Source organism: Lactuca virosa, chromosome 7 (assembly GCF_052849685.1).
Source record: "Lactuca virosa cultivar CGN04683 chromosome 7, Lactuca_virosa_CGN04683_v6, whole genome shotgun sequence".
NCBI lineage: Eukaryota > Viridiplantae > Streptophyta > Magnoliopsida > Asterales > Asteraceae > Lactuca > Lactuca virosa.
This window is the reverse complement of record NC_136432.1, coordinates 28,010,696-28,037,352: the sequence shown is the minus strand read 5'-3', so window position 1 is coordinate 28,037,352 and position 26,657 is coordinate 28,010,696. Positions and strand designations below refer to the sequence as shown.

Sequence of the window (26,657 nt, the reverse complement as noted above, 5' to 3'; positions counted from 1 at the left end):
ATCATCTGTAGGTGCTTTCATCGGTAGGAAAATGGAAGGCTTCCCTCGGATAGGATTCATGTTCAGTGGGTACATTTTGCCTTTGCGTTTTGATTTTAGAAGCACTGACTTTGTCTTTTTCTCAATGATTTTTGATCCTTCGTCATCAAACGAAACTTTCAATCGTATGCCAACAACTAACTGTGAAACACTTATAAGATTGTGTTGCAGTTGTTGGATTAGGTGGTTAAGTCCTTTTGGGTTGCATTCACCAGAACAATTTGATAGGATGGATATTTGAGAAAGAGGTTATTTATGATTTATTAATATATTATAAGAATAATATATTAATTGAGAAATCATATAATTTAATTGGTATTGGTCAAGAATTAATTTGGAATTAATTTAGTAATAAAAAGAGACCGATTAAATTAATGGGGACTGATTAAGTAAATCAGTACTACATATAGTTTGGGGCTAATGATCCATGTTGATTAGGATGGACTAATTTTAAATGGGAGTCCAGGAAGAGTTAGTACAAAGGGCTTATCATATGGATTATTGCACTAAAGGCCCAAGGAAGTGAATTAGGGTTTACAAGTGAAACCCTAGGAATTCCACACTATAAATGTAACCCCTAGCATCACAAAAAGGTCCCCTAAGAGTTCCAAGATGAACCCTAGCCGTTTGGTGCCTCCTAACCTCTCTCTCATTATCCTCCATTTGCTTTTGGTGTTTTGTGACTCCATTAGAGGCCTCACATTTGAGGCCTCACATTAGAAGTGAAACGTACATCTCGATCCGACACAATCGAGATCGGCACCCCATGTCGCGATACCACCTCCCTCACATACAAATCTGTCAACCTCTCAGCAGAAGAGCTCTCACTGATAGCAATGAAGTGAGCGCTCTTCGTCAACCTGTCCACAATCACCCAAATTGCATCGACGCCCCTAGCAGTCCTCGGCAATTTGGTGATAAAATCCATGGTAATCTGTTCCCACTTCCACTCGGGAACCTCCAACGGCTGCAACTTACCATGCGGCCTCTGGTGCTCGGCCTTAACCCTGCGACAGGTCAAACACCTCTCAACGAACCATGCAACATCCCTCTTCATACAGGGCCACCAATACTCTCTCTTCAGGTCCAAATACATCTTAGTGGCCCCGGGATGGATCGAGAACCTCGATCTATGCGCCTCCTCCATCAAGATGGTACGCGTTCCGCCCACAAACGGTACCCATATCCGACCCTGAAAGGTCATAAGTCCCCGACTATCGGTAACGAACTCCGATACCTGTCTGATAACTCGCTCTCTCTTACGGTTCTCCGGTCTCACAGCCTCAGCCTGGGCCCCTCGAATGGTGTCCAACACCGGAGTCATCACTGTCAATCTCAAAAACACCGGAGTCATCACTGTCAATCTCAAACAAACATCTCGTATAAGGGCACTCTCCGCGCTGCGACTCAGGGCATCAGCTACAACATTAGCTTTGCCCGGGTGGTACAGGATCTCGCAATCGTAATCCTTCACCACATCCAACCATCTCCTCTGACGCATGTTCGGGTTGGGCTGATCCATCAGATACTTCAAACTCTTGTGGTCCGTGTATATGGTACACCGAACCCCATACAAATAATGACGCCATATCTTGAGGGCAAACACCACTGCCCCCAACTCCAGATCGTGGGTGGGATATCTCGTCTCATGAGGCTTCAGTTGCCTCGATGCATACGCTATCACATGCCCTCTCTGCATAAGCACCGCACCCAACCCCGATATCGACGCGTCACAATACACCACAAAATCCTCCATCCCTTCCGGGAGGGCTAACACGGGGGCTTCGCACAATCTCTGGCGAAGTGTCTCAAACGAGGTCTGCTGCTTCGGAACCCATTAAAAAGCAACACCCTTCCGGGTCAATCTGGTGAGTGGCACGACAATCTTGGAGAAATCTCGGATAAATCTCCGGTAATAGCCGGCCAATCCCAGAAAACTCCTGATCTCGGTGGGAGATCTCAGCACCTCCCAACTCATAACCGCCTCAATCTTGGCCGGATCGACCAATATCCCCTTCTGATTAACGAGATGTCCCAAGAACTGGACCTCTCGTAACCAGAAATCACACTTGGAGAATTTGGCATAAAGCCTCTCCGTCCTCAATACCCCGAGAATCTCTCTCAGATGCTCCTCGTGCTGCTCTCTAGATCTCGAATACACCAATATATCGTCGATGAACACGATCACCGAACGGTCCAACATCGGTCTACACACCCTGTTCATGAGATCCATGAACGCTGCTGGCGCATTGGTGAGCCCGAAAGGCATCACCACGAACTCGTAATATCCATAACGAGTCCTGAACGCCGTCTTATGGATATCCTCATCACGTACTCTCATCTGATGATATCCAGACCTCAGATCAATCTTGGAGAACCATGACGCTCCCTGCAACTGATCGAACAAATCGTCGATCCTCAGTAATGGATAACGGTTCTTGACCGTCAACTTGTTCAACTCTCGGTAATCAATACACATCCGGTGTGAACCATCCTTTTTCTTGACAAAAAGGATCGGCGCTCCCCAAGGTGAGCTACTCGGTCGAATAAACCCCTTCCCCAGCAGCTCCTGGAGCTGTGAGGATAACACCTGCATCTCTGGCGGCGCAAGGCGATAAGGCGCCTTGGCGATAGGCGCTGCTCCCGGAACCAAATCAATGCGGAACTCTACCTGCCTCTCGGGAGGCACACCCGACAACTCCTCGGGAAAAACATTCGGGAACTCACACACTATCTCAACGTCATCTACCGAACTCGGCCTCCCAGCGGCCTCTCGTGTGTCCATCACATAAGCTACGAACCCCTTGCAGCCCTGCTGCAAGCTCTGTCTTGCTCTGGCAGCCGAACAGAACGCTGACCCACATCGGGTACCCTCGCCGTACACAGTAAGCACTCCCCCACTGGGGTCTCGTATCGTCACCAACTGTCGCTCGCAGTCTATCACAGACCCAAATCGGCTCAACCAATCCATGCCCACTATGACACATACGTCCCCCATCGCTATCGGGACCAGATCTATCAGAAACTCAACCCCGAAGATCTCGAGCACACATCCTCGTATCACCTCCGTAGCATACACTGCTCGCTCGTCAGCTATAGAAACCCGCAGAGGTCGACTCATTGCCTCTCGTCTGCTATTGATGTGCCGACTAAACGCTATCGACACAAATGATCGACTCGCACCCGAGTCAAATAACACTAAGGCAGGTACAGAACTCACAAGAAAACTACCAGCCACAACATCGGGCGCTGTGCGGACCTCCTCCGCTGTCAACTGAAAAGCTCTCCCACGAGCCCTCGGTGCCTCGGCCTTCGTTGGCCGAACCTCGGTAACCCTAGCAGCAGGTGCAGATCCCTGTGCTGATCCCTGATGTAGCTGCGGACACTCGGCCTTCCGATGGCCAGTCTGGTTGCAATGAAAGCAAACCATGAATCCCTTGGGGCAATCCTTAGCGATATGCCCCTCCTTGCCACACTTGTACCAAGCACCTGATCGACAAACCCCATCATGTCCCTTGCCGCACTTCCCGCAAGTGCGGCCCTTCTGGCCTCCAGATCTCGCATCAGCGGACTTGGTCCGCTTGGCTGCCGGCTGAGACTGAGCCGGCCGCCGATCCATCCTCTGAGACTCGGCCTCCTCCCTGGCCTGAGTCTCCAACTCAATCTCCCTTTTCCGGTCATTTACCTGGAGCTCAGCAAATGTCCGGTATGTCGAGTTCGACACGAACTCCCGAATGTCTCTCCTCAGAACGCCTAAATACCGGCTCATACGTGCCTGCTCAGTAGACACCTGTTCAGGGCAAAACACCGCCCTCTCATGAAACTTCCGGGTAACCACAGTAACCGAATCAGTACCCTGCTTGAGGGTCAAGAACTCCTGAACCAACCGTTCTCTCTCCACCGGGGGAACATACTCATCTCTGAACATGGTGGTGAACCTCTCCCAGGTCACCGCTGAAATCTCTGCCGGAGTGAAGCTCGCCGTCACGAACTTCCACCAATCCTTCGCCCCCAAGCGAAGCTGGTTCAATGCGAACCGTACCCTCAGATGCTCCGGACATGAACACGTGTAGAAGCATCCCTCGATATCAGCAATCCATCTCATCGCAGCGATCGGGTCCTGCGTCCCATCAAACTCTGGTGGCTTCGTGTTGCTGAACTCCCGAAGCAACAACGAAGCACGTCCCTGAGGTCAGGCAGCAGCCACAGCTGCAGTAGCCGCAACAGCAGCAGCCTCTGTCACCGCGGCGTACCGCTCATCGAACGTCTCAATCAGTGTGGTCTTGATAGACCCAAACATCTCCGGAATCTCGGCCCTGATCGCCGCCGCCACCTCATCGTCGATCATCTGACGAAGCTCCTCGTCACTCACGCCGCTCGCCTCAGGCCTGTGACGTGTCCCAACCATGATGTCTCTGAAATATAACATAAACATATCAGAAACTCGTTCGAGTATACTCACACTCGATTACTCAACCTTACTCGTTCTCTAGTACCCAATGGATTCTTACTTAGGGTGCGCACTGCTCCGGTGTCTTCAATAGTACGGGCCCTATACTACCGTCCATACCGCATCAGCATTCACTCTAAGTCCTCCTCCTTGGATCCCAGATCACAAGTACACTATATCTCACTGGCATAGGCTACCCTTCGGTAGACCTCTCAACAGCTCCTCACTGCTACCTATTCGCTCTCAAGCATCACATAGCAGCAAAATCATTCCTAGGCTAAGGCATCACAAATCAGGCCACTCTAGTCCTAATAAGAATACCTAGCCTACTCTAGCATGCATATCATATCATATCATATCATATCTCATAACACATAATGTAAGGGTATTTTGGGAAATCACCGTTCGGGCGCTGGCTGATCGTACACACTGCTTCCTTCTGCCTTTCTCAAAACTTTTACTCTTTTAGAAAAATTGTTTATTTATGAAAAACTTTCTCATTTCCTCAGTTTGAGTTCAGATTCATCCGAAGATGCACCCGAATCCCTCAAACCAAGGCTCTGATACCAACTTGTAACGACGTAAATTTTTAAAACAATTTTTCATTTTTCAAATCATACTTTCAACCATATGTCAATCACAAAACATAATGTATCACTGTGTCATAACAAAAACATATCCCAAGATCTCATATACAAAAATCCCCTCAGTGTGTACGGATCACGCCGGCGCCTTTCCACGGTCCTCGCTAGTACCTGAAACACATATCACAACAACTGTAAGCATAAATGCTTAGTGAGTTCCCCAAATACCACATACCACACATACGCCTTTCCAGGCCATAACTCTATAGGATCTTCCGATCCCTGTGTCTCAGGGGACTTCCGTCCCAAATCCCGGTAGACCTTCCGGCCCTACCTGTATCGACCTTCCGGTTCGTAACCTCTTGACCTTCCGGTCCATATCATCTTGACCTTCCGGTCCATACCATCTTGACCTTCCGGTCCATATCATACATAACATACATAACACATACATATCACATAACTGCATATAGCACATCCATATCATATAACCGCATATAGCACATTTATCTCATAGCATACAAGACCTTCCGCTCACACATAGGTACCCTTCCAGGTACAGTATAGTGAGAAGACTCACCTCGTAAGATGTCTAGAACTCACGTGCTCGATATCCCTGACTCTCGAACAACGAACTAGCCCCGCCTAATCACATAAGGTAATTATTTTAAATCATTAACGGCTCGCAAGGCTAGACTACATTCCTTCCTACAATCTCACAGAAGGGTAAAAGAACCATTTTACCCCTCCTTGACCCAAAAGTCCACATGTTGACCAAAACCCTAAAAGTCAACAAAAGTCAACAGCAAGCAGTACGCGGGGCGTACCAACTCCTGTACGCGGGGCGTACTCTTGTACTCCAGAATCAGTGAAGGCGACCTCCTACGCGGCGCGTACTGGGATTACGCCTAGCGTAAATCCCAATTTCCTTCTTTCTTCATTTTGGGTCTTAAACAGTTAAGACATAACTCCATATTTCAGATCTGGCCATTCTAATACTTCTTAATCCATAAAGTCGAAACCTTTAAGCCTTTGCATGGCTGTAAAGGTCACTTTGTGCTCAAAACACCTTTCCTCTTTCCATAATGAGACTATAACTCATGCATGACACAAGATCCACGACCAAGACTGGATTTTTATGAATCCTCAACACAATATATAATAGAAAAGGCCAGATCTAAGCTCATGGAGACTCTTTGCACACAAAGTCTCCAACTTTGGACCAAAAACCCTAAAAATGGTCCAAAAAGCAAAACTTATGAAGAACAAGGAAAGCTTTGAGCTTTTTACCTCAAAAGGGATCTCCAACCACTGTAGAACTCGGATCTACACTTGTTCTTCAACTTCTAGCTCCAACAATGGCTCCTTCTTCTCCTTCTTCACCTTGAAATGGAACTTTGAAGCTTAGAACACTCACACACAAGTTAGGGACGAAGGGAATACTCTCTTAGGGTTTTTTTCTGTGAAATGGTGGCTGAGGGACAAGGCCATCGCATTCCTTTTATAGACCTCAAATCATATTAGGGTTTTGTATCTGGGCCGGTTACGCCCGGCGTAACCTTGGGTACGCCCAGCGTACCCGGATAAGTCCGCGTCCATTTTAAGCGTGCGAGTACGCGCAGCGTACTCCTCAGTACGCCGAGCGTACTCACAAGTCTAATACTTTTACATAAAGGGACCTAACTTGACAACTTGGAAAAGAAGAAGGGTTAAATGTTTGTACCTGAATTTCGGGATGTTACAATGATACTCTAATTTGATTTTTGGATACTATGACTTATGTTTTTGATAGAATGATTTTAATAACTATGGTTTTATTAAATGGTTTAAAACGAAAGTTTTGGTCATGAATTTTTGGGATGTTACATGATGAAAAAAAATTAGTGAAGGAAACCTCAACACCCAAAATCAACTCATCAGTCGATGGTTATAGCTAGCAACCGGTGGCGGGATGTCAACCCGTATAAGTATGTGATCCTGAACTTATACTCGACATTCCTCATTCCATACGAATTAACGGTTATGACACAGAGGACTTTCTGCTAAGAAGTATGATCTTAGTGTGATTACAAAACATAGACCATGCGGCTTAGGAAATGACATAACTCATAAAGCTTTTAAAACAAACGTAACTCATATAGGACGCCCCATGGGTATGGTGGATCCTAACAATCTGTCTACGCATCCTAGTTCTAAACTCTCCATTGTAAGTTTATCGAACACCTATAATTCTTTGATGTTTAGGATTAATTTTTGATTGAAATCTTATGGTATTCGAGATTCGTAAGACTTAACACATTTCCAGATTTTATTATCTGTCGTGACGGAATTTAGACAACATAATGGGTGTACTGATAATACTTTCCAGGTTTCAACCAATGTGAAAACCAACAATTTTCATAGCATTAATAAGTCACATTATTGATACGATGTGATTTTTCATATGTAACAGCCCGAAATTCAGGTATATCTATTTAGCCCTTCTTCTTTTCCAAGTTATCAAGTTGGCCCTTAAAAGGAAATGCCAGGCTCGTGAGTACGCTGGGCGTACTGAGGAGTACGCTGCGCGTACTCGCGCGCTTAATTGTTACGCGGGTTCATCCGGGTACGCTGGGCGTACCAAGGTTACGCTGGGCGTAACCGGCCCAGATGCAAAACCCTAATCCTTTGAGCCTCCCTATTTAAAGAACCTTATGACCCTTTGTTGGCCACCCTTCTTCAGAGACTTATCTCCTCAAAACCCTAAATATCTTTCATATAGCAAGGAAGTGCCTTGGAAGAGCTTGTTGGTGTGTTCTTAGCCATTTGAGTGAAGTGAAAAGCTTTGGAAGAGGAAGAGTTAGAGCTCAAGCTTGTGGATCCGAGATTAGCAGTGAAAGAAGCTTCATTTTGAGGTAAAAAGCTTCAAGCTTGACATCTTTTCTGTTCATGCTTTGTAAAGAGAAGTTTTAGGGTTTTTGTCCCCAAATTCATAGCTTTATGAGTTGTTGAGTTCTTGGAAGCCGAGATCTGTCCCATGCTAGCTCATCTAGGGTTGCTATGTGATAAAAATCCAGTCTTGGTGGTCAAAAGTTGTTCATGCATGAGTTATGGACCCTTAAAGGTTGGAAATGGAGTGGTTTGGGAGTTGGTGACTTCCACAGCCATGCAAAGGCGTAAAGTCACCGACTTTATGGGTTAAGTCGTAGTAGGGAAGTCAGATCTGGAATTTGGACGTAAGTCTTAACTGATTAAGACCCAAAAATCAAAGAAGACTGAAACTAGCAGTTACGCCGGGCGTAATCCCAGTACGCGGGGCGTAGGGGTCGCGTTCCCCCGTTTCTGTAAGGTTGCCGGGTACGCCCAGCGTACATGTCGGTACGTCCGGCGTAACCCGGAGAGTTGACTTTTGTTGACTTTTAGGGTTATTGGTCGACATTTGGACTTTGGGTCAAGGAGGGGTAAAATGGTCTTTTACCCTTCTGAGGGATCATAGAAGAGGGTTTAATCTAGCCTTTGAGAGCCATTTCTTATTGAGGATATTTTGTATGTGATTAGGCGGGGGCTAGATCAGTAGATTCGTGTGCGAGATCATCTGAGATACCCGAGGTGAGTCTTCTCACTATACATTACCTAAAGTGGTATTTATGTGTAGACCAGAGGGTCTTGTATGCTATGTGTATGTATGAGATTATGTGCAGTGTGTTATGTGTATGCTATGTATGGTATAGACCGGACCGGAGGGTCCAACGATATAGACCGGACCGAAGGGTCCAACGATATAGACCGGACCGAAGGGTCCAGTGATACAGACCGGACCGGAGGGTCCAACTAGCTATGACCGGACCAGAGGGTCCAACGAGCTACGGGACTGGAGGGTCCCGCTGAGACGCATCGGACCAGAGGGTCGTATTGTAGCCTCGAGTGGCGTATGTGTTGTATGTGGTATATTGGGGAACTCACTAAGCTTTATGCTTACAGTTGTTGTGTGATGTGTTTCAGGTACTAGTGAGGATCGCGGGAAGGTGCCGGCATGATTCGTACACACGAGAGAGGATTTATTTGTATGAGATCTTGGGACATGTTTTTGCGATGATACAGAGATTTATTATGATTTTGTGGTTTTCATGTGGTTGAAAGTATGTTTTGAAATGAAAAATTATTTTGAAAATTTACGTCGTTACAAGTTGGTATCAGAGCCTTGGTTTGAGGGATTCGGGTGCATCTTCGGATGAGTCTGAACTCAAACTGAGGAAATGAGAAAGTCTTTCATAAATAAACAATTTTTCTAAAAAGAGTAAAAGTTTTGAGAAAGGCAGAAGGAAGCAGTGTGTACGATCAGCCAGCGCCCGAACGGTGATTTCCCAAAATACCCTTACATTATGTGTTATGAGATATGATGTGATATGATATACATGCTAGAGTGGCCTGATTTGTGATGCCTTAGCCTAGGAATGATTTTGCTGCTATGTGATGCTTGAGAGCGAATAGGTAGCAGTGAGGAGCTGTTGAGAGGTCTACCGAAGGGTAGCCTATGCCAGTGAGATATAGTGTACTTGTGATCTGGGATCCAAGGAGGAGGACTTAGAGTGAATGCTGATGCGGTGTGGACGGTAGTATAGGGCCCGTACTACTGAAGACACCGGAGCAGTGCGCACCCTAAGTAAGAATCCATTGGGTACTAAGGAGCAAGTAGGGTTGAGTTATCGAGTGCGAGTATACTCGAGCGAGTCTCTGATATCTTGTGTTGTATTTCAGAGAGACATCATGGTTGGAACGCGCCACCGACCAGGGACTAGCGAGGGGGTTGTGAGCGATGAGGAGCTCCGCCAGATGATTCATGATGAGGTGGCTGCTGCCATCCGTGCTGAGATTCCAGAGATGTTCGGGTCTATCAAGACCACGATGATGGAGGCTTTTGATGAGCGGTACGCCGCTCTTACTGATGCAGCTGTTGCTGCGGCCACCGCAGCCGTCGCTGCTGCCAGGCCGCAGGGGGGTGACTCGTTGTTGTACAGAGAGTTCAGCAACACGAAGCCACCAGAGTTTGATGGGACGCAGGATCCGATTGCTGCTATGAGATGGATTACCGATGTTGAGGGTTGTTTCTATACCTGCTCGTGTCCAGAGCATCTGAGGGTATGATTTGCGCTGAACCAGCTTCGCTTGGGAGCGAAGGACTGGTGGAAGTTTGTGACGGCAGACTTCACTACTGCAGAGCTGACTGCGGTGACCTGGGAGAGGTTCACCACGATGTTTCGAGATGAGTATGTTCCTCCGGTGGAGAGGAAGCGATTGGCTCAGGAGTTCTTGACCCTCAAACAGGGTACTGATTCGGTTACTGTGGTTACCCGGAAGTTTCATGAGAGGGCGATGTTTTGCCCTGAGCAGGTGTCTATTGAGCAGGCACGTATGAGCCGGTACTTGGGTGTTTTGAGGAGGGATATACGGGAGTTCGTGTCGAACTCGACTTACCGGACATTTTCTGAGCTCCAGGCAAATGCCCGGAAGAGGGAGATTGAGCTGGAGACGCAGGCCAGGGAGGAGGCCGAGTCTCAGAGGGTGGATCGGCAACCGGCACAGTCTCAGCCGGCAGCCAAGCGGGCAAAGCCCGCTGATTCGAGATCTGGGGGTCCGAAGGGCCGCACTTGTGGAAAGTGCGGCAAGAGCCACGAGGGGACATGCAGAGCTGGGGTGTGTTATAAGTGTGGGAAGGAGGGGCATTATGCGAGGGACTGCCCCAAGGGATTCACGGTTTGCTTTCATTGCAACCAGACCGGCCATCGGAAGGCCGAGTGCCCACAGCTGCTGCAGAGATCAGTGCAGGGATCTGCGCCTGCTGTTCGAGCTACAGAGAGTCGGCCGGCGAAGGCCGAGGCGCCGAAGGCTCGCGGAAGAGCCTTCCAGTTGACAGCGGAGGAGGTCCGCGCAGCACCTGATGTGGTCGCTGGTATGTATTCTTTCCTCTGTTTATTTTGAGTTTGTGATATTATGCTTATTTTGTGATATGCATAGGTACATTTCTTGTGTGTTCTGTACTTGCTTTGGTGTTGTTTGACTCGGGTGCGAGTCGGTCCTTTGTGTCGATAGCGTTTAGTCGACACATCAGTGTTCAGTGAGAGGCGTTGAGTCGACCTCTACGAGTTTCTATAGCCGACGAGCGAGCAGTGTATGCTACGGATGTGATTCGAGGATGTGCGCTCGAGATCTTCGGTGTCGAGTTTCCGATTGATCTTGTCCCGATTGCGATGGGGGACGTATGTGTCATAGTAGGCATGGATTGGTTGAGCCGATTTGGGGTTGTGATAGACTGCGAGCGACAGTTGGTGACGATACGAGACCCCAGTGGGGGAGTACTTACGGTATACGGCGAGGGTACCCGTTCTGGGCCAGCAATTTGTTCGGCCGCTAGAGCGAGACAGAGTTTACAGAAGGGCTGTAGCGGGTTTATGGCTTATGTGGTGGATACGAGAGTAGCTGCAGAGAGACCGAGGTCGGTCGATGAGGTCCCGATAGTGCGTGAGTTCCCGGATGTTTTCCCCGAGGAGTTGCCGGGTGTGCCTCCCGAGAGGCAGGTAGAGTTCCGTATTGATTTGGTTCCGGGGGCAGCGCCTATCGCCAAAGCGCCCTATCGCCTTGCGCCACCAGAGATGCAGGAGTTATCCTCGCAGCTTCAGGAGCTGCTGGGGAAGGGGTTTATACGGCCGAGTAGCTCGCCGTGGGGAGCGCCGATCCTTTTTGTCAAGAAAAAGGATGGTTCACACCGGAAGTGCATTGATTACCGGGAGTTGAACAAACTGACGGTCAAGAACCGTTACCCCTTACCGAGGATCGACGATTTATTCGATCAGTTGCAGGGAGCGTCTTGGTTTTCCAAGATCGACTTGAGGTCTGGATATCATCAGATGAGAGTACGAGATGAGGATATCCAGAAGACAGCGTTCAGGACTCGTTACGGGCATTACGAGTTCGTGGTGATGCCTTTCGGGCTCACCAATGCACCGGCGGCGTTCATGGATCTCATGAACAGAGTATGCAGACCGATGTTGGATCGTTCGGTGATCGTGTTCATCGATGACATATTGGTGTATTCGAGATCCAGAGAGCAGCATGAGGAGCATTTGAGAGAGTTACTTGGAGTTTTGAGATCGGAGAGGCTTTATGCCAAATTCTCCAAGTGTGATTTCTGGTTACGAGAGGTCCAGTTCCTAGGGCACCTCGTTAACCAGAATGGGATTTTGGTCGATCCGGCCAAGATTGAGGCAGTGATGAGTTAGGAGGTGCCGAGATCCCCCACCGAGATCAGAAGTTTCTTAGGGTTGGCTGGCTATTATCGGAGATTTATCAGGGATTTCTCCAAGATCGCCGTGCCACTCACCAGGTTGACCCGGAAGGGTGTTGCTTTTTCATGGGGCCCAGAGCAGCAGGCCTCCTTCGAGACACTTCGCCAGAGATTGTGCAAAGCCCCAGTGTTAGCCCTTCCGGAGGGGATGGAGGACTTTGTGGTGTATTGTGACGCATCAATATCGGGGCTGGGAGCGGTGCTGATGCAGAGAGGGCATGTGATAGCATACGCATCGAGGCAGCTGAAGCCTCACGAGACGAGGTATCCCACCCACGATCTGGAGCTGGGGGCAGTAGTGTTCGCCCTCAAGATCTGGCGTCACTACCTGTATGGGGTTCGGTGTACCATATACACAGACCATAAGAGCTTGAAGTATTTGATGGATCAGCCCAACCTGAACATGCGTCAGAGGAGATGGTTGGATGTGGTGAAGGATTATGATTGCGAGATCCTGTACCATCCGGGCAAAGCTAATGTGGTAGCTGATGCCCTGAGCCGTAGGGCGGAGAGCGCCCCGATACGAGACGTTTGTATGAGATTGACAGTGATGACTCCGGTGTTGGACACCATTCGAGGGGCCCATGATGAGGCCATTAGACCGGAGAACCGTAAGAGAGAGCGGGTTATCGGGCAGATATCGGAGTTCGTTACCGATGGTCGAGGACTTATGACCTATCAGGGTCGGATTTGGGTACCGTTTGTGGGCGGAACGCGTACCATCTTGATGGAGGAGGCGCATAGATCGAGGTTCTCGATCCATCCCGGGGCCACTAAGATGTATTTGGACCTGAAGAGAGAGTATTGGTGGCCCTGTATGAAGAGGGATGTTGCATGGTTCGTTGAGAGGTGTTTGACCTGTCGCAGGGTTAAGGCCGAGCACCAGAGACCGCATGGTAAGTTACAGCCGTTGGAGGTTCCCGAGTGGAAATGGGAACAGATTACCATGGACTTTATCACCAAATTGCCGAGGACTGCAAGGGGCGTCGATGCAATTTGGGTGATTGTGGACAGGTTGACGAAGAGCGCTCATTTCCTTGCTATCAGTGAGAGCTCTTCTGCTGAGAGGTTGGCAGAGTTGTACGTGAGAGAGGTTGTATCACGGCATGGGGTGTCGATCTCGATCGTCTCAGATCGAGATGTACGTTTCACTTCCAGATTCTGGAAGAAATTTCATGAGGAGTTGGGTACGAGGCTGCATTTTAGTACCGCATACCACCCACAGACAGACGGGCAGAGTGAGCGGACGATTCAGACGCTCGAGGACATGCTTCGGGCATGTGTATTGGACTTCGGAGGGAGTTGGGACACATATTTGCCTTTGGCTGAGTTTTCCTATAACAACAGCCATCATTCGAGCATCGGTATGCCACCCTTTAAGCTGTTGTATGGGAGGAGGTGTCGGACTCCCATTTGCTGGGGTGAGGTCGGGCAGCGTGTGATGGGTAGTACAGAGATAGTGCTTCAGATGACAGAGCAGATACAGCAAGTCAGACAGAGGTTGTTGACAGCTCAGAGTCGCCAGAAGAGTTACGCGGATAGGCGACGATCCAAGCTTGAGTTCCAGGTGGGAGACTTCGTACTCCTGAAGGTGTCTCCTTGGAAAGGAGTGATCCGTTTCAGGAAGAGGGGCAAGCTGGGGCCCCGGTACATTGGTCCTTTTAGGGTGACCGGGAGGGTGGGCAAAGTAGCATATAGGTTGGAGCTACCTGCGGAGCTGAGCCAGATTCATGATACCTTCCACGTGTCTCAACCGAGGAAGTGTATTGCCGACGAGACAGCAGTGGTACCGCTGGAGGATATTCAGGTGGATGCGAGCCTGAATTATGCTGAGAGGCCAATCGCCATTGTGGATCGGAAGATCAAGGTACTGAGGAACAAGGAGGTGCCCCTGGTTCAAGTCCAGTGGTTACATCGGAGAGGGTCTAAGCTGACTTGGGAGCTAGAGTCAGAGATTCGGGAGCAGTGTCCGGAGTTGTTTGCAGCACCAGACTTCGAGGGCGAAGTCTGGTTCTAGTGGGGGAGAATTGTAATAGCCCGAAATTCAGGTATATCTATTTAGCCCTTCTTCTTTTCCAAGTTATCAAGTTGGCCCTTAAAAGGAAATGCTAGGCTCGTGAGTACGCTGGGCGTACTGAGGAGTACGTTGCGCGTACTCGCGCGCTTAATTGTTACGCGGGTTCATCCGGGTACGCTGGGCGTACCAAGGTTACGCTGGGCGTAACCGGCCCAGATGCAAAACCCTAATCCTTTGAGCCTCCCTATTTAAAGAACCTTATGACCCTTTGTTGGCCACCCTTCTTCAGAGACTTATCTCCTCAAAACCCTAAATATCTTTCATATAGCAAGGAAGTGCCTTGGAAGAGCTTGTTGGTGTGTTCTTAGCCATTTGAGTGAAGTGAAAAGCTTTGGAAGAGGAAGAGTTAGAGCTCAAGCTTGTGGATCCGAGATTAGCAGTGAAAGAAGCTTCATTTTGAGGTAAAAAGCTTCAAGCTTGACATCTTTTCTGTTCATGCTTTGTAAAGAGAAGTTTTAGGGTTTTTGTCCCCAAGTTCATAGCTTTATGAGTTGTTGAGTTCTTGGAAGCCGAGATCTGTCCCATGCTAGCTCATCTAGGGTTGCTATGTGATAAAAATCCAGTCTTGGTGGTCAAAAGTTGTTCATGCATGAGTTATGGACCCTTAAAGGTTGGAAATGGAGTGGTTTGGGAGTTGGTGACTTCCACAGCCATGCAAAGGCGTAAAGTCACCGACTTTATGGGTTAAGTCGTAGTAGGGAAGTCAGATCTGGAATTTGGACACAAGTCTTAACTGATTAAGACCCAAAAATCAAAGAAGACTGAAACTAGCAGTTACGCCGGGCGTAATCCCAGTACGCGGGGCGTAGGGGTCGCGTTCCCCCGTTTCTGTAAGGTTGCCGGGTACGCCCAGCGTACATGTCGGTACGCGCGGCGTAACCCGAAGAGTTGACTTTTGTTGACTTTTAGGGTTATTGGTCGACATTTGGACTTTGGGTCAAGGAGGGGTAAAATGGTCTTTTACCCTTCTGAGGGATCATAGAAGAGGGTTTAATCTAGCCTTTGAGAGCCATTTCTTATTGAGGATATTTTGTATGTGATTAGGCGGGGGCTAGATCAGTAGATTCGTGTGCGAGATCATCTGAGATACCCGAGGTGAGTCTTCTCACTATACATTACCTAGAGTGGTATTTATGTGTAGACCAGAGGGTCTTGTATGCTATGTGTATGTATGAGATTATGTGCAGTGTGTTATGTGTATGCTATGTATGGTATAGACCGGACCGGAGGGTCCAACGATATAGACCGGACCGAAGGGTCCAACGATATAGACCGGACCGAAGGGTCCAGTGATACAGACCGGACCGGAGGGTCCAACGAGCTATGACCGGACCAGAGGGTCCAACGAGCTACGGGACTGGAGGGTCCCGCTGAGACGCATCGGACCGGAGGGTCGTATTGTAGCCTCGAGTGGCGTATGTGTTGTATGTGGTATATTGGGGAACTCACTAAGCTTTATGCTTACAGTTGTTGTGTGATGTGTTTCAGGTACTAGTGAGGATCGCGGGAAGGCGCCGGCATGATTCGTACACACGAGAGAGGATTTATTTGTATGAGATCTTGGGACATGTTTTTGCGATGATACAGAGATTTATTATGATTTTGTGGTTTTCATGTGGTTGAAAGTATGTTTTGAAATGAAAAATTATTTTGAAAATTTACGGCGTTACATCATAATTTTACAATTCTTAAATCATGAAGTTGATCACATTATTTTATGCGAAGAACATTCATAATTAAGTACAAACTAGTTATATTTGTATAATTAATATAAAAATATATTAATAAAATTTACATTCATTTTTACACAATCTTTTACAATAAAGTTAAATTTGATAATTTTAACCAATAAGTATGTATTTTCATAAGCTTAGTTTCTCCACCACGTATGTCAATGTATTTTCCTTTTACGCGACAAATATGCAGAATAATATTTTTGATTACATAATATCTTAATGTACATCTTAATAATCACGACAAACTATGAGCATATTATCTTTCAGCAATCTACTTTAACTTGTATAGTTTATTAATGATTTATCACATTTTAGATTGCTATTTAATAAGTTTTTGAACAATAATAAAGTATGATACTATTATGTGTATAAAACACGACAATCATCAAAACTTTAATAGACACGCATGTATTCTCCCCCAAATATTAAAGCAGTAAAAGAGGGGTCGTAGAAACTCACATTCGATGCGTGATCTCGATCCCAGTTCGTTTTGGAGAAGCTTTTCGTGAATAACCGCAAAGTAACCATTTTTGGACTTTCAAACTTTTTCGGGTTTATTTCTAATGTTTTAAAGTAAAGGTACTTATTTTCAGTTATTTTATATTTAAAAGAAAAGGTTGTTTTGTAATTTATTTAACACCAGGGGACTAAATTTGTAATAAATTATATCCAAGAGGGCCGTTTTTAAATTGTTTAAATCACTTGGGGCCTGCTTTGAAAACGTTTATGTCAAAAGACCAGTTTTAATTTAAAGACCATAAGTGCAGGGGCTTGTTCTGTCAAAATCACCAAGTGTACAAAAAGGGGATACAGGCGCCTTCTTCATCTGATCTGGGGGATGGGAAATGACGCGAATGGGAGCAGGCTCGAATGGGTCCGGCGGTGGCTCAAAGTTCGCGAGGCGGGAAAAGGGGATCTGGCGAGACCGGCGATTCCACTGCGAGCTCCTGTCCGTCATCGGTAGCGAGGAGGACCCAGGCAAACAGCAGTGAGGTCGAAGGGGGAGGCATCTCCGATGGTGAGGTGCGAAAAGGGGGGGGAGGTGTGAGGGTTCGGTGTGGATAAGGGGTTTGCGAAAGGAAGGAGGCCAGAAAGGGTTTCGTCGATCGGATTCGCAAACCGATGTGGTCTCCTGGGTTCGACGGGCCGAATGGAAGAACGGGATGGAGTAGGGCAGCAGCGTCGTAGCGGTAGGTAAGGGGGTCGAGGGATCAGAGGGGACGGTCGCCTCCCGTGTTAGCTTCGGGGAAACACCCACTTCGGTGGGTCTTGCTCTCGGTGGTTGAAAGGTACGTGGACGGGGGCTGCTCCTGCAGCTCCCCTGATCTTCTTCTTCCTATTTCTTCTTCTTTTTTTGATAGAAATCATTGGAAATTGGATGTTTGGTTTTATTTTGACAGAAATCGATCTAGGGAAAGGATGTTTGGGTTTGATTGTTTGGAAGGAAAAGGAAACACGAAGAAGAAACGGGCTACTGCCCTCTTGGTTGTTCTTGGCAGCAATCGAAGGAGGTGGCTGCAAGGTTGATCAAGGGGGTGTTTTACATCTGGGAATGGACAGGTAAAGGGGGAAGATCGAACTATTTCTATCTATAACTTCATGATCTCAAGCAGATTTTTGGGAGACTTCTGGTACAATATGATCAAATATAGAATTTGGAGAGTACTCTTGCAATATCTTAGTGAACTTCATACATGTGCCATTGTTTTGGGATATATATAATATTTGTGAGAGATATGTGTAGAGAGATAGAACGTGTGAGAGGGAGTTATTGAATATAATACTTGTGATCTTTGTAGGATTTTGCAAGTACACAACAAATATTGTAGATTTTTATATGGGATATACCCACATGTATAAGTAATTGAGTATTTAAAACATATATCATTCATGGATTTGGTTATTTAGCAAAATACATATCATACAAGTAATTGGGTATTTTAATCATACATAATATATTTTTGTGATGTATATATATTTTTCAGGGTTTAATGTATAATTATGCATATGCAAACATTCTGTAATAATGTGATTATATTCCGTTGTCTAATTTTATTAATTACAAACTCGATTTCTTAATATATTTCATACGTGTCTATTGGTTGGGTCGGATGTGGCGAGTTTAAAAGCTCAAACAAACGGAACTAAATTCCGCTATACGGGACTTCAGGATAAAAAAATGTTTTAAAGTTTCGCGGTTAATTGTTTCGGAGTCAATAGATTTTACAAATCTGATTTTGATCGACATTAAAAATATTATAATATTATAAAATATAATAAAGTAATATACTATAATCTGAATTGAAAAACATGTTCAAAAGTAGTTTACGAGACTCGTAGCTATTCCAAACGAAATAATACACGGTTCGTTTCAAGAAATCAGATAACTACTAATTTTTGTAACTTTAAAGTAGAGTAACTTTCTCGTACGATCTCCGTTTTGGACGTTATTTATATCCACGAAATTAGGAGAACGTAATTTATTAAAAAAATTTATCCATAACTCTCAAATAAACTTAATGCAAAAATTTATATTTAACGTCATCAATAAATTAAATTTTTGACGATTTTCGATTTGATCTTCACTGATAGATGTTTTGAGATGTTCTAAAAGAAATTATGAATATAATATATTTAATATAGATTATAAGCATATAATTACATACAATTGGTCCTTAATAAATAGCGTTTCACGGTGGTTTGACCGTCGAACACTCACCGGTTTTTACCAATTGTTACGTTATCCTCCCGTTGAAAGTAATTTCGTCCCGAAATTCACGTGTAGATAAAATATTATATAACAATTGGTGGTGATTTCACTTCTCTTGATCCATACATGATCTATCTAAAGTCGATTTAAGTCGCGTAACTAGATTAGATAACTGATCCAATATATGACTTTACCACAAGTCACAACTAAATAGGGAGTATGGAATAAGACGGAATCAAATATTTTAAAGATAATTGAATCTTGAATACAATACTACGGTGATGTACTTTCCCAGATATGAACCACTAGTGCGGTTTCCTAGTATACTCATTGAGATTTGGCGTATGAAAGAGCGTCGTGCATGCCGTTTAGTCCATGAGATAACTTGATATGAATATCAGGACCAAGTTCTATTAATAATTTCTAAGCTCCTTTAGGCTGCATGTTTAACTTTACTCGTTCTCTAAGCCGAATCATTCCTCCAAAAGAGAAGGCATTTTAAATATATATAGTCTTCGACTTATAATTTGAAATACTTACTTCTTCTGTTCACATAACTCTCTTATGATTCATGACCAGTCTAAAATCCTTCCCCGGTCACACAATTTTTTCGGTGATCCCGTAAGTGATTCATGGATCCAAATACAGCATATCATATTCATGTTCTTTGCTCAGTTTCGTAACTCCAAACGTTGTTCAACATGTCGAGTATTGACGCTTTCATCCGTATAACGCCTAAAACGGTGTGAATTTGATGTTGGTGTGATAACTATCGTTGTAGAAAACTCAATTAACGAAAATGAGCATTTCATGTAATATCCAAAGTTTGTCATACAGGTTCAGAGCATATTACTCATGTCGAGATGGTTTATTCGTCCTGGCCATTAGGGATGTATTGATATGCTTATGCCTAAGCGCGTACTCAAGAATTTCGATGGTTGTTAAAATTACTACATGAATTCACCATCTAAACGATAGATGATAGAGATTGGCGCCTCTTGCAGTCTAAAGATTTCTTTGGATAGCTTTGGTATGAGGTCCATTGACGTCGGTTCCCACTTTTACTTGGGTATTTCTTTATCATTACCCTAGTCTTGAGTGCTTTTGACATTCTACATTTGGTATAATTTTGTTATTTATCCATTCCAATGGTAATCTCCGCTTTCATGCATGTTCATTACTTCATTTCTTTCAAATCAAAGTACATGTAGCCAGAGCCTGGATGGATGGGGCACTTTTATCTGTGAGTTTTGTCTAAAACTATGCTCACGTGTTCACTATACTTAGGGGTACAGATTTGTTTCATAAAGTATCGTGTCCCATTATCCCTGAGCTTGACCTATTTATCTAATTTTCACAGAGCTTCTCTCACGAAGCTTTTCTCTATCAGGGTCCCGAGTAAATCTTCTCGAATTGGAGTCGTAGGCTGTGAATGGATATTCATAAATAAAATTTCATACTCAACATGTTTTGGTACGTTCTTTTCGGCTTAATACATTTTCTACAATGTCAATCTCATTACCATGTTAACGAATCTCACATGTTATCATGACCACGAATTTCTCATTTATGTCATTCAACCAAAAGCATCGGCAAAACCCTTCCTCAATTCATCCATTTTCACCTCAATCCTTTATATACATGTCAGTCGTATACGACCCAACTTTCTATTCTTTCATAAATGTAGGATTGGTGCGTTACACCATAGTTCTTCCAACTTCTGGAATATAATCTCTTACTTATCTTTCCAGTTGGACTTTGTTTCCTTTTGGTGTTAACATAGTTGATGGTTGGGCTACCATAGAAAAGTTCCTGATGGATCACTGATAGTAGCCAACATAAATTCTTTTGTTGTTAAAATTCCAGCGTTCATTTCTTGGGAAAAAGTCTTCACTTATACTTCCATATTTGATCAAATCCTTCACATTTTATCAAATCCTTCACATTTGATTAAATCCTTCACAAGGTTGCTTAAATCATGGTGTGTCGAGAAGTTCACAACAGTTCATCGTTTTATTTTTAGGGTAGGAAGGAAACTTTAGGTTTTTCTCTGAATTGTCATCATAAATGACCATGGTTTTCTATTAGGTAGTATTAGTCGTACAAATTTATTGTAGTACAGATCAAAACACAAATGGGAGGTAGTCGATTCATACCTATGATAATGTCGAAGCTTCCGCGCGGAATTGGTATAAAGTCTATAAGAAAAGATTGATCGTTCATGGTTTCTTTATCATTTAAAGGGGGGTTGTATAACGACTTGACGTGATACAAACAAACCCGTACCATATATACAACGATATTGGCCATTCGGTGACATACGCACGAGGTTGACTTGATAACCATGATTCGGTAAGTGTTACGATGAAATTTATTAAAATTTAGTAAGTAGACTTCCGACAGCTCACTTATTGTCTCTATTTTACTGGTTTTATCTAATCTACTAGGTTTCATGGCTTAGAATAGGTTTAAGTTTAGGGTTCACGGATATTTCGATCCACATCCGTATTACATATACCTCAGTATACAAATGGTTAATGATAAACGCACCAGTTACTACAGATGGTTCCTGGATTCCATTCATTGTTCCGATCACTATTGCTCTGACTCGAGTTCTCACCTATGCGTTCTTCAGTCTTGGGCAGTTTCACCAACTTCATAACAAGCTTTTCTTTAACTAGTACTTGTTCAAATTTTTGCATCTCGCTTCCATGAGTATCTTCTTCAGTTATTCTCAAGTCGTGGCATAAGCGGAGTCGATGCGCACTATATATGCATGGTAGTTCTACACGGTAAAGGTTGTGTCCTTAAAAGTGTAGGTGGCCTTCTTTTAAACTTGGATGGTTCAAACATAAGTCGTTCGGTTCACAACAAAATGAAATGAACTGATTGGATACCAAGGCCGAATTCGAAATGATTCACGAATGGGCATATTTTTTGCAAGGTATTCATGAGATGTCTAACGGAAGTATCTGTAAAATATTATCGTTGAGTAATTAGTAAACTGAAATAAACTGCAGACATGGTTTACGTTTATGATACTTACAGTTTTATGAGCATTTAGGGTAAATACTTGCCAAGTATTCGTAAAGTGTTCACTAAAATATTTGAAAGTTCTTAAGCGTTTCGAACTGTGATTTTCTTTAAGTATTCTAGATTTCAAGAGTTTTAGTCTACCAACAACCTAATCCAAGCTCGATTGTGCATCGTTCTAACCATAATAAAACATAGATGATCAGTCTACGTCTAGTTGTGGTTCGGCCCACATATAATCAACTTAGCAAAGGTGTTTGACCTAAAACCTTGCATTGTATTAGCATTCGAGGGTTCAAATTTATATATATATATATATATATATATATATATATATATATATATATATATATATATATGTAATTCTATATTTCTGGGTTAAGGAATATACTTAACCTATGAGAGTAAGCCCTAGGCTATAGTCGTGTTTTTTACTAAGAAGGTACTAGTTCGCTATAGCCAATAGCTCTGATACCAATCTGTCATACCCACGGCCGTCCGCGGAAACGTAAATCAGTAGTCACAGTTATTGAACATACACTGAACAGTACAAATATAATCTTCTATTATTACCGAAATAGAAATTACATTGACAATGACTATTGCTAAATCACTACACACACCAAACTGATTGGTGTTTACAATGGTATACTAAAATAATGGAAAGTCTTCTATGCAATTCCTTCCAACTTGTTAAATAACCTGAGAATACATGCAATAAGATACGTCAACAAAAATTGTTGGTGAGTTCTACAGGTTTTGACACAAGGTACTTTTATAATCAAAAGTGTTTTTGTAACAATTCTCTGGTTAAACAACTTTTATAAATATGTGTCTTTCAATCAAAAGTATAAAAATAAATGAGTTTTAAAAGTATAATTGTACTTATTTAAAAATATCGTTTGCTCAAATCTAAAAATACGCCATTGTTGAATATCTAGGTAAATCAAGCTTATAACAAATTTTACGGTTCTCATGACCAAAATGTTTTTTATATACGGATGTTGAATACCAATTTATATAAAATAGAGTCATATCACTCTTTGTGAAAATATAAAATAACTAAATTTACCCTTGAAACCTTGTACAATCATTCATATAGTTTATATGTAAAACTCATAAGTTTTGAATTTAAAAACTTGGTAAATTCATGTCGTGGTATTAATTAAGTATTATCTTACTTAATTTGGAAACTGACATTTAACCAGTAGTGCAAACTCTTCCCACATAAATATTGTGTTTTCGAGTAAAAACAAAGGATGTATATAAATAGCTTATTAACTGTAAGTTAATTAACCTCATTTAGTCGTGTCTTGATATTAAATAAGTATTATATGACTTAATTTCTGGTATTGACACTTATCGTTTTGAGTCACAAGCTATCCCACTACATACTGTCTCTTTGAACTAGTATGAGTGGACAAAATCTCCATATACTATCCTATTTCAATCCTATATGGTAACAACAGTACATTCGGGGTCTAAAATGAGGTCATAACCGAACTGTGATGAACGCCTATGCACCAACACTGGAACGTTGTGTTGAAATCCCACACCACATATTTGACGACGTGATGAAAAAAAATTAGTGAAGGAAACGCCAACGAACAAACTCGACTCGTCAGCCGATGGTTGTAGCTAGCAACCGGTGGCGGGATGTCAACCCGTATAAGTATGTGATCATGAACTTATTCTCGACGTTCCTCATTCCATACGAATTAACGGTTATGACACAGAGGACTTTTTGCTAAGAAGTACGGTCTTAGTGTGATTACAAAATGTAGCCCATGCAGCTTAGGAAATTATCCTAACTCATAAAGCTTTTAGAACAAACGTAACTCATATAGGACGCCCCGTGGGTATGGTGGATCCTAACAATCTGTCTACGAATCCTAGTTCTAAACTCTCCATTGTATGTTTATCGAACACCTATAATTCTTTGATGTTTAGGATTAATTATTGATTGAAGTCTTATGGTATTTAGGATTCGTAAGAATTAATATATTTCCAGATTTTATCATCTGTCGTGACGGAATTTGGACAACATAACGGTTGTACTGATAATATTTTCTAGGTTTCAACCAATGTGAAAACCAACAATTTCCATAGCACCAATAAGTTACATTATTGATACGATGTGATTTTTCATAATTTTACGATTCTTAAATCATGAAGTTGATCACGTTATTTTTATGCGACGAACATTCATAATTTAGTAAAAACTAGTTATATTTTTTTAATTAATATAAAAATATATTAATAAAATTTACATTCATTTTAACACAATATTTTACAATAAAGTCAAATTTGATAATTTTAACCAATAAGTATGTATTTTCATAAGCTTAGTTTTTCCACCACGTATGTCAATATATTTTCCTTTTACGCGATAAATATGTAAACAAAATATTTTTGATTACATAATATCTTAATGTACATCTTAATAATCACGAAGAACTATGAGCATATTATCTTTCAGCAATCTACTTTAACTTGTATAGTTTATTAATGATTTATCACATTTTATATTGTTATTTAATAAGTTTTTGACCAATAATAAAGTATGATGCTATTATGTGTATAAAACATGACAATCATCAAAACTTTAATAGACATGCATGTATTCTCCCCCAATTATTAAAGCAGTAAAAGAGGGGTCGTAGAAACTCACATTCGATGCGTGATCTCGATCCCGGTTCGTTTTGGTGAAGCTTTTCGTGAATAACCGCAAAGTAACCATTCTTGGACTTTCAAATGTTTTCGGGTTTATTTGTAATGTTTTAAAGTAAAGGTGTACTTGTTTTCAATTATTTTATATTTAAAAGAAAAGGTTGTTTTGTAATTTATTTAACACCAGGGGACTAAATTTGTAATAAATTATATCCAAGAGGGCCGTTTTTAAAATGTTTAAATCACTTTGGGCCTGCTTTGAAAAGGTTTATGTCAAAAGACCAGTTTTAATGTAAAGACCATAAGTGCAGCGGCTTGTTTTGTCAAAATCACCAAGTGTACAAAAAGGGGATACAGGCGTCTTCTTCATCTGATCGGGGGATAGTAAACGACGCGAATGGGAGCATGCTCGAATGGGTCCGGTGGTGGCTCAAAGTTCGCGAGGAGGGAAGAGGGGATCCGTCGAGACCGGAGATTCCACTGCGAGTTCCTGTCCGTCATCGGTGGCGAGAAGGACCCAGGGGAACAGCAGTAAGGTCGAAGGGGGAGGCATCTCCAGTGGTGAGGTGCGAAAAGGTCGGTGGTGCGAGGGTTCGGTGTGGCTAACGGGTTTGCGAAAGAAAGGAGGCCAGAAAGGGTTTCGTCGATCGGATTCGCAAACCGATGTGGTCTCCTGGGTTCTACGGGCCGAAGGGAAGAACGGGATGGGGTAGGGCAGCAGCGTCGTCGTGGTAGGAAAGGAGGTTGAGGGATCAGAGGGGGCTGTCGCCTCCCGTGTTTTCTCCGGGGAAACACCCACTTCGGTGGCTTTTGCTCTCGGTGGTTGAAAGGTACGTGGACGGGGGCTGCTTCGGCAACTCCCCTGATCTTCTTCTTCCTTTTTTTTTTTTTTTTTTTTTTTTTTATTGAAATCATTGGAAATTGGATGTTTGGGTTTGCTTTTGAAAGAAATCGATATAGGGAAATGATGTTTGGGTTTGTTTGTTTGGCAGGAAAAGGAAACTTGAAGAAGAAACGGGCTAATGGCCTCTTGGTTGTTCTTGGAAGCAATCGAAGGAGGTGGCTGCAATGGTTGATCAAGGGGTGTTTTACATCTGGGAATCGACAAGCGAAGGGGGAAGATAGGAACGATTTCTATCTATAGCTTCATGATCTCAAGCAGATTTTTGGGAGACTTCTGGTAGAATGTGATGAAATATAGAATTTGGAGACTACTCTTGCAATATCTTAGTGGATTTCATACATTTTCCATTGTTTTGGGAGATATAATATTTGTGAGAGATATGTATAGAGAGATGGAATGTGTTAGAGGGAGTGATTGAAGTACACAACAAATATTGTCGATTTTTATGAGGGATATACCCACATGTATACGTAATTGAGTATTTAAAACATATATCATTCATGTATTTGGTTATTTAGCAAAATACATATCATACAAGTATTTGAGTATTTTAATCATATATAAAAGTATATAATATATATTTTTGTGATGTATATATATTTTTGGGGGTTTAATGTATACTTATGCATATGCAACATTCTATAATAATGTCATTATATTCCGTTGTCTAATTTCATTAATTATAAACTCGATTTTTTAAAATATTTCATATGTGTTTATTGGTTATACGTAATTGAGTATTTAAAACATATATCATTCATGTATTTGGTTATTTAGCAAAATACATATCATACAAGTATTTGAGTATTTTAATCATATATAAAAGTATATAATATATATTTTTGTGATGTATATATATTTTTGGGGGTTTAATGTATACTTATGCATATGCAACATTCTATAATAATGTCATTATATTCGGTTGTCTAATTTCATTAATTATAAACTCGATTTTTTAAAATATTTCATATGTGTTTATTGGTTGGGTTGGATGTGGCGAGTTTAAAAGCTTAAACAGAATTAAATTCTGCTATACGGGACGTCATGAAGTTGCGTTTATGGATTCCACGTTTAAATGGTTAAATTTGATAGATTTCACGAAACTGGTTATACTTCGAGATAAAAAAATGTTT

At 43.1% G+C, this 26,657-nt stretch overlaps 2 long non-coding RNA genes across 2 annotated transcripts; both read left to right on the top strand.

The window, feature by feature from the left end:
- The first annotated feature begins 17,002 nt into the window (after nt 1-17,002).
- Nucleotides 17,003-18,009, top strand: LOC145125633 (uncharacterized). Its single transcript, XR_013716084.1, has 2 exons — nt 17,003-17,496; nt 17,608-18,009. It is a non-coding gene; the product is annotated as an uncharacterized LOC145125633 (long non-coding RNA).
- A 6,959-nt stretch (nt 18,010-24,968) lies between these two features.
- LOC145125707 (uncharacterized) lies at nt 24,969-26,029 on the top strand. The gene is made up of 2 exons (XR_013716129.1): nt 24,969-25,450; nt 25,613-26,029. It is a non-coding gene; the product is annotated as an uncharacterized LOC145125707 (long non-coding RNA).
- The last annotated feature ends 628 nt before the right edge of the window (nt 26,030-26,657 follow it).